Source organism: Myotis lucifugus, unplaced genomic scaffold (assembly GCF_000147115.1).
Source record: "Myotis lucifugus unplaced genomic scaffold, Myoluc2.0 scaffold_117, whole genome shotgun sequence".
Classification (NCBI taxonomy): domain Eukaryota; kingdom Metazoa; phylum Chordata; class Mammalia; order Chiroptera; family Vespertilionidae; genus Myotis; species Myotis lucifugus.
In genome coordinates this window covers 3,778,850-3,788,279 of record NW_005871165.1, presented here as the reverse complement: position 1 = coordinate 3,788,279, position 9,430 = coordinate 3,778,850, and the positions used below count along the sequence as shown (strand labels likewise).

The 9,430-nt window shown below is 42.8% G+C and overlaps 1 pseudogene; it reads left to right on the top strand.

Annotated features, from left to right (window-relative positions):
• Nucleotides 1-4,140: 4,140 nt before the first annotated feature.
• Nucleotides 4,141-5,261, top strand: LOC102423496 (annotated as a pseudogene).
• Nucleotides 5,262-9,430: the final 4,169 nt, after the last annotated feature.

The window sequence follows — 9,430 nt, the reverse complement described above, 5'->3', positions numbered from 1 at the left end:
CGTTCAATGTACAGGACACCAACTAGCCCCAATTTCCTTTTCCTCCTGTAGTTAATTACTTGAGCTTCTTTTCTCCCTAAGCCCTCAAATGAATTGAACATAAATTTTTTTTTTGTTTGAAGTCTCAGTTTCCTCAGAGGAAAGCAAATATTAAATCTCAGTTTGTCCTTGGACAGTTTCATCTTTCTGAAGTTAAAGAAGTAATCAGCAGAGTTGTTTTACTAGATATCATACATTACTGGAGGTTAGAAGTTAATTTGTATCTAACTTCATAACACATATCAAATAAATCTCAGAATATTTATAGACTCAAATTCTTTTTTTAATCCAACTATTACAACAAACTCAGGGAACATAGTCCCAATGAGCCCTTCTTTTAAAAATGTAGAAGACCAACTTCAGCTAAACAAGAGATAAGTGGCAAAAACTCTTTAAAACAGAATGGTGACAATTACTGAATCCACTTAGTTGTAGGACTCTCCAAGCAAACAGAACTGTGGAGATTATTGCTAGGAAACAGAATGGTAGATTATAAACTGTGATGAACGCTGCAAATAACAAAAGTGGAAGAGGGTGCGAGAGATCCTTATCACTTTCAGTCTGGTATGAAAGGATACTTTTTTGTCCAGCCAATGTGGCTCAGTAGTTGAGTGTTGATCTATGAACCAGGAGGTCGTGGTTTGATTCCTGGTGAGGGCACATGCCCGGGTTGTGGGCTCAATCCTAAGGAAAGACTCATGGAAAGAATATTCCCCATTGATAATAGCTTGTTGTAACTTTATGCCTGAAAATCATTTTGGCTAGATATAAAATTCTTAGTTCTTTTTTTTTCTTTCAGTATCTTAAATATGTTTTCCTATTGTTTTTGGAATAAAGCATGCTATTTTAAAAAAACACACACACAAAAAAAAAACCACACACACACACACAAAACAACCCTGCAATTATAGACACAGAATAAAAGTCCAGAAATAGTCAGTGAAGGCACCAAGATGATTAAGTAGGAAGTGGACAGCCTTTTCTACAAATGGTATTGGAACATCTGGATATCCAATGGGGTGGGGGAGGGGAATAACAAATCCTGACATATACTTCATCCCAAGACTTATTTTGGGATCAATATAGGATAAAACAAGAAGATAAAACAGTAAATCTTCTAGAAAAAAAACATATTAATATATTTGTGATATTCAGGTAAGTAAATATTTTTAAGTGAAACACAAAAAGCAATGATTCTAAAAGGAAAAAGTATTAAACTTAATTAAAATTCAAATCTTCTATTCTTCAGAAAACACTACAGACTAGAAGAAAATATTTACAATACATACATCTGACAAAGAATTTATATCCAGAATATATAAAGAACTCCTAAAATAAATAACAAAAGGCAAAGGCATGAACAGACATTTCACATACGCAAAAATGTTATGTGAATAGCCAATAGGCATACAAAATGATGCATATCATAAGACACCAAAGATATACAAATTAAAACTACACTGAGATCTTATTTTATACTCAATAAAATGGCTAAAATTAGAAAGACTGACAATACCAATTGCTGATGTGGAACTACTGGAGTCTGTCATAGTATATAATGGTACAACAACTAGAAAAACAGTTTGGGAATTTCTTATGAAATTACTCAAACATCCACGTCCATCCACGTCCTTCCTCAGCAATTCTACCAAAAGAAATGAAAACATGTGCAAAGAAAACATTGACAGAAATGTCAAAGTAGCTTTATTCATAAGAGCCAAAAACAGGAAAAACCCCCAAAGTCCATCCCAAGGAAATAAGATAAAGAAATTGTGGTAGTGTCATACAATAGAATTTTTTAAATTCAGTATTTTAAAACTCAGCAAGTTTTTTTTAAAAATGAACTGCTAATACAAGCCATAATGTGGGTTAATCTAAAAAGCATTATGTGAGATTCCAAAATGGAGGCAGTGTAAATAGAAGTTACACTGACAAGCCCCTGGGACCAAACTGTAATTACAACTAAAATACAGAAAAGCTACCCTGAAAAATCAACTGAAGACTAGCTAGAGAAAACCCGGATAACCAAGAATGGAAAGTGTAGACCCCATGGAGACTGGTAGGAAGTACAGAGGCATGAAAGAATAGGCCAGGCCCCCACAGACAGCAGCTGAAGTTCTGGAAGTATATCTCAGCTGTGGGTGGGTTCCCACTGAGAACTCTGAGGTCTAAACCCCAAGCTTGGCCTCCCAGCCCAGAGCACCAGAACTGAGGAAGTTTCCCACACAACATCTGGCTGTGAAAGGCAGCAGGATTGCCCTCTGCCAGGGAGAGACGGCTGGCGATGCAGGCACCCTCTTAAAGGGCCAATGCACAAAATTCCGTGTGCAACCACTCACCTTGGGCTCCAGCAGAGGGAGGGCAGAGTGGACTGGAGCTGTGTGAGCAGAAGCCAGAGTTGGGGGTTATGGGGTTAGAGCTCTGAAGGCAGACACCCTGGTTTTCCTATGCTTAGTCATTCTATCGTTCTGCAGAGGACATCTTTCTCCAGTAGACAATACCATGCAGGCAGCTTTTGGAAATTGGAAAACCCCTGGCCCCACCCTGTGGAGTTTCTGAGGCCCATTAAGAAACTGAGAATCACAATCCGCCTGTAGGCAGAAGCAATTGCCCTACCCTGTTGGAAAACCTCTTGCCCCACCCTGTGTAGCATATGCCTTGCTGTGCTCTATAGCCTGAGGCTAATCAAGACTGAATATGGCCCTAGCCAGTTTGGCTCCATGGATAGAGTGTAGGCCTGCAGACTGAAGGGTCCCACGTTCGAGTCCAGTCAAGGGCACACACTGGATCAGATGGATTAAATTGACATGTATAGAACATTTCACCCCAACGCTGCAGAATATATGTTCTTCTCAAGTGCATATGGGTCAACATAGTACTGGAAGTGCTAGCCACAGCAATCAGATAAGAATAAAAAATCTGTGGTATATTTACACCATGGAATACTATGCAACCATAAAACAGAAGGATCTCTTGCCCTTTGAGACAGCATGGAGAGAGCTGGAGAGTATTATGCTAAGCAAAATAAGCCAGAGAAAGACAAGTATCACATGATCTCACTCATATGTGGAATCTAATGAATAAAATAAACTGATGAACAAAATAGATTCTGAGACATAGAAGCATGGAACAAACTGTCGAATCTCAGATGGAAGGGAGAGGTGGGTGGGAAGTGATCGACCAAAGAACCTGTATGCATATATGCATAACCCACAGACAATAGGGTGGTGAAGGACTGGGGTGGGTGGCAGGGATGTGCTAGAGGGAGTCAATGGGAGGGTGGGGGGAAAGGACATTAAATAATCTATAATAATAAAAGTGTACTATACTAATTAGACCAGACGTCCTTCCGGATGACCTTCTGGACAAAGCCAGGGCTGCCAGGGAAGCTCAAATCCTGGGTGCCAGAGGGAAGCAGGTGTCAGCAGCCAGGAGAAGGAAGGCCTACTCTTGGACGAATTTCATGCATCGGGCCTCTAGTCCTATCTAATAAAAGGGTAATATGCAAATTAACTCTCACTTCATCACAAAGATGGAGGTGCCCATAGCGGCCAGGGTGCTGGACGCTGGCAGCGTTGCCCCAGCGACGAGCCCCAGCGTCCCGCGTGCCCCGGCCCACAGAGGGAGGGAGGGAGGGCTGTCGGGCCTCTGGCCAGAGGCCAGCCAGGGCGCGCGGGATGCTGGGGCAACGTCGCCCCGGTGACGAGCCCCAGTATCCCACGTGCCCCAGCCCGGGATGGAGGGTGGGTGGGCAGGCCTCTGGCCAGAGGCCGGCCAGGGTGCGGGACGCTGGTGTTGTTGCAGGCCAGGCTGAGGGACCCCCCACCTCTGTGCACAAATTTCGTGCACCAGGCCTCTAGTAAAATAATAAAAAGCATTATGCTGAGGGGGAAATGCCAGACATGAAAGAGGATACACTGTGTGATTTCATTTATATGAAGTTCATGAATTGACAAAATGACTGTGGTGATAGAAATTGTAACAGTGGTTGTCCAGAGCAGGGGACTGATTGAAAAGGGTACAAGGGAACACTCACAGGAGTGGTAAGTTAGGTATCTTGCTTGGTGTGTTGGTTACACAAATTTGTCAAAACTCATCAAATTGTACAATTAAGACATGTGCATTTCACTGTGTGTAAATTTTACTTCAATAAAAACCTTAATTAGGAACCAGCCTAGGGCCTGATGGGATTGGGGCAGTCCTCTGCCAACCTGAAACCCACTGAGGCCTCAGATGCTCTCAAGGTGGCAGCCTCTGGTTCCAGCACCGATAATAGGCAGAGCTGGGAGGATGCGGGCTTCGCCAGTCTTGGCCAGGTGTGTCTTGGAGAAAACGCATGTATCTGAATAACCAAAGAAAGGTATGGGAAGGAATGCAAAATCTGTGCCAGGCCATTCACAGTGTGTCGCTGGTGCCCTGGGGTCCATGTGCATTTTGAGAAAACTGACCTGTGTCGAACCTGTAGTGAATTGAAGGATATCTGTCAGACCGGCCTCTTGAATCTAGAGCATAGCCTGCCCATCCAGGTTCCTGATGCAGGGTTGTCTTTAAGGATGACATGCCAAAGTCAGATGTCAACAAGTGATACTACACAGAGACAATGGAGAGGGAGATTTCTAACTCTTCTGGGACATGGCCAGTTGGCGTGCTGGGGAAAGCCACGTCCACCAGCAACATGCTGCTCACACTGGCCAGGGCCACACCCTACTACAAAAGGAACCAACCCCACATTTGCACTTTCTGGGTGAAAGGAGGATGTAAGAAATGAGAGGAGTGTCCACACAGACTTGAGAAGCCTATGGATCCAGATGACCCCCCTTGCTGATCAGAACATTAAAAACCAGTATTATGGACTCAAGACCCTGTGCAGGTAAGCTCTTATAGCGGGTTTCAACAATGCCTCGTCTGGACCCACCAGAGGACAAGACTCTCACCACGCTATATGCCGGTGGTCTGGGCGATACCACTACTGAGACAGATCTCAGAAATCATTCCTACCGGTTTGGAGAGAGCCGGTGATCGCCGTTGTGCAGACAGCAGTGTGCTTTCACCCAGTCTGGAGAGATCCGGACGATCGCCATGGTGCACAGAGAGCAGTGAGCTTTCATCCAGTGTGCCCAAAGGCAGGCTGCAGAAGTGGCCGGGGAGAAGTCCTTTACCAAGTTCATTGTCAATGGCATAGACTCAACATGAAATGGGGAAGGCCGTTTCAGGGCTGTTAGGAGCTCCTCCTCTTCCTCCTGCTACAGAAGAAGCCTCTACCACAGCGGTTCTCAACCTGTGGGTCGAGACCCCTTTGGGGGTCGAACAACCCTTTCACAGGGGTCACCTAAGACCATCGGAAAACACATATATAATTACATATTGTTTTTGTGATTAATCACTATGCTTTAATTATGTTCAATTTGTAACAATGAAATTGGGGGTCACCACAACATGAGGAACTGTATTAAAGGGTCGCGGCATTAGGAAGGTTGAGAACCACTGCTCTACCATCTACAATCTACCCCCCAGTGGCCCTCCAGCTGGTGAACACTGCCCTGCGGCCACACCCTGGCATTGTCCGGCCCCACCCTCAGGTTTGGAGCCACACATGCTCCACCCAATGGGACCACCCCCTCCTTTCATGATGGCTCCAGGACTAATCCACTGTCCTTGCCAGGACCCTCAGAAAATGGGAGCTCATGCCAGGAAACACAGCAGCCGCTAGCACATTGTCACCACTTGGGCTCTACAAAAGACAGGGCACTGAAAAATCCCAGTACGCAAACCTTGGAATAAATATATATTTCCCTTTTAAAAAAATCAAATTGTACACTTCAGATACTGCATTTTAATGTTTGTAAATAATACTCAATTTTTACAAAAGTTTAAAAATGCCGTGACAGAAAAGTTTTTAAACTTATAAAAACAACAAAATCTAGCCCTGGCCAGGTGGCTCAGTTGGTTGGAGCATCATCCGGTACACCAAAAATTTGCAGTTCGATTCCTGGTCAGGGCACATACTTGTTGCAGGCTTGATCCCTGGGAGGCAACTGATTAATGTTTCTGTCTCACATCAGTGTTTCCTTCTCTCTCTCTCTCTCTCTCTCTCTCTCTCTCTCAAAACAACAAAAACATATTCTCAGGTGAGGATTAAAACTAATTTTTTAAATCTACAAATTAATATTGATATGATTAGGAAAACTATAACAGAAAAAAATCTCATAGCCTTAAGTTTATGTATTTTAAAAATAGAAAATGATAAAATGAAAATAAATTTTTTTAAAAGTGTCAAAAAAGAAAAGTCTAAGAGATCAGGAGAAATAAATTAATAATAATATGAAGATAGAAATTAGTAGAAAATAAAAGCAATAGATTTGATCAATCTACAGCTAATTTCTATGAAAATATCAATAAAATGGGCAAACACCTCATAGATTTAAACCATAGAAAACACACTGAAATCATTAAAATTGAGAATTGGGCTTTATGCACAGATATAGGAGCATGTTATAATGGGCACAGGAAATTTAAATGTACTACTCTAAGTTAAAAATTCTGAAAATAACGATGAAACACATGATTTTCTAAAAACCCATAAACTTCCAGAAATGATGAGAAAGTAGTCCATCTGGATACCAATAACCATGGAAGAAATGGGCATTTCTGCCTAAATAACTCCAAATGCTGCACCACGTCTAGACAATTTATAGTGAGCTCTACCAGAGCTTTAAGGAAAGATAATTCACATATAATTTAGACTGTTCCAAATCACAGAAAAAGATGGCACACTTCCCAATTCATTTTCTCAAACCAGCAATACCAATTCCAAAGTCTAACAAATGGAGCACAACAAAGGAAATCGCAAACTAATCTCCCTATTAATATAAATAGCATGCTAATCCAGGAGCATGTTAATATACCAGTCAATTAATTAGTCACTTCAATACATCAGAAGATTAAAAAGTAATTACTTTAATAAACACAAAAATCAAAAATAATTAAACGCAATATTTTAAAAATACAAAAGCTTCCTGATACTAGAAGAAAACCTCCTTAATCTGTTAGAAAATAGTTATTGTATATAAATAGCCAATATTATTGTTAATAATGAAATACTATAGCCTATTCCCATTAAACTCAAGACCAAGAATGGTGTGCTCATTATTAGTTAACATTTTTCTGGAAGTTCTAGTGAATTCAATAAGACAAAGAATTTTTAATTGATAAATTTTAGAAACATGGGAGAAAATTAATCTCTATTTTCAGATGATGCTTTTCTAAATAGAAAACCTAAGTTAATCAAATAAAAATTCACTAGTAAGAGAAGTCAGTAAGGAACTAGTTTAAAAATATACAAAACTCAACAATTTTTTCCTATAAACCACCAGTAATCAGTTCAGAAATTTAACAAGAAAAAATCCCCATTTTATACAACCACCACAATCATAGAATGCTTAGGAAACATAAGAAATGTGAGGTTTTAAGAAAAATGGCTGCAGAGTAAGTGGAGCTCACAGACCCATCCCAGGACCAAACTGGAATTACAACTAAAATACAAAACAAACAAAAAAACAAACAAAACAAAAAAAAACCACAAAAACCTGAATAATAAATTTAAGACTAGCTGGAGAGAACCCTGATAACAAAGGACTGAAAGTGGAGACCACATAGAGACTGGTAGGAAGTGCGGAGGCGTGAAAAGTATGGCCAGGCTCCCACACACAGGAGCTGAAGTTCTGGAGAGATATCTCAGCTGTGGGGGGTTGCCACTGAAAACTCTTGGGTCTAATACTCACACTGGGCCGCCCAACAGAGAGCACCAGAACTGAGAAAGGTGCCCACGTAACATCTGGCCATGAAAAGCAGCAGGGATGCTGTCTGCCAGAAAGAAAGAGACTGCTGGAAACTCAGGCACCCTCTAAAGGGCCAATTTTGAGTGCAGGCACTCACCTTGGCCTCCAGCACAGGGAGGGCAGAGTGGACTGGAGCAATCTGGTACTGCTGGCTCCTAACTGCTCACCTGCCTGCCTGTCTGATCGCCCCTAACTGCCTCTGCCTACCTGCCTGATCGCCCCTAACTGCCCTCCCCTGCTGGCCTGATTGCCCTAATGCCCTCCCCTGCTGGCCTGATTGCCCTAATGCCCTGCCGGCCTGATCACCCCTAACTGTCTCTGCCTCAGCCCCCACCACCATGGCCGGAAGATGGCCAGTCAACCCGGTCAAATTAGCATATTACCCTTTTATTAGTATAGATAGATTATATAGGATAGGATTGCTTAAATGGGATGGGAGGAGCCTTTTTCAGCAGGAGGAGATGCTCTTGGCAGAAAAAAATACATAATCCCTATATTTGGACTGGTAGCCAGCTATATGCACTATACTGCCAAACCGGTCATTAAAAAATTGAACCGATTTTTTACACCTTACACCAAACAGCTGTTGCCCTTAAAACCCCTCCTCAGCCCCCACCTTAGGTTCTGTCTTTGCAGTTCACCCAGATTAGGTTCTGATTGGTCAATTTCTATGCCAGTCAGTATCAAAAGCTCCGCCTCCTAGGCAGCCATTGGCTCCTCGCAGTTCATTCAGATTTGGTTCTGATTGGTCGGTTTTTATGCCAGTCAGCATCTCCAGGCCTGATCAGAGAGGCGGGGCTGATCAATAGCCACCCCAGGCTGCTGGCGAGCAGGCTGAACTGCTGACCTCTCGGAGAGAGAGAGAGGCTCAGCTGCTGGCGAGGCCTGGAGAGAGAAGCAGAGTCTGATCTGCAGCCTGAGCTATGAATCAGACCCGCCTTCTCTCTCCAGGCCTCTCCAGCAGCTGAAGCAGCTGCAGCAGCTGCAGCAGCTGGTGTTCAGCCCCACCTCTCTCTCTCTCCAAGAGGTCAGCATTTAAGCCCGCTGTGCATGCAGCCTGGCGTTCAGTCGAGCCTTTGGTCGTTTTGGACATTAGAGACCCTGGCTCTTTACATATATAGATATGTATAGCCCATGGGCACAGGCAATAGGATAGTGAAGACCTGGAGGGGTGGGTGGGCACTGGGAGGAGGGGCAGGGACGGGAGGATAATAGGAGATATCTGTAATACAATAAAAAGTATATTTAAACAAAAATAAATGTGAGCCTGGCCAGTGTAGTCAGTGGTTTAGCGTCAACCCATGCACCAAAAGATGGCTGGTTCAGTTCCCAGTCAGGGCACATGCCCAGGTTGCAGGTTGGATCCCCAGTAGGAGGTGTGCAGGAGGCAGCCGATCAATGTTTCTATCTCTCTCTCTTTTTTCCCTCTCCCACTCTCTCTAAAAATCAATAACAAATTTTTTTTAAAGAAATGTGAAACATCTTATATGATGCAAACTACCAAACATTACTGAGGCCCAGAAAAAAAACCTGCTTACTAGAGTGTTTGATAT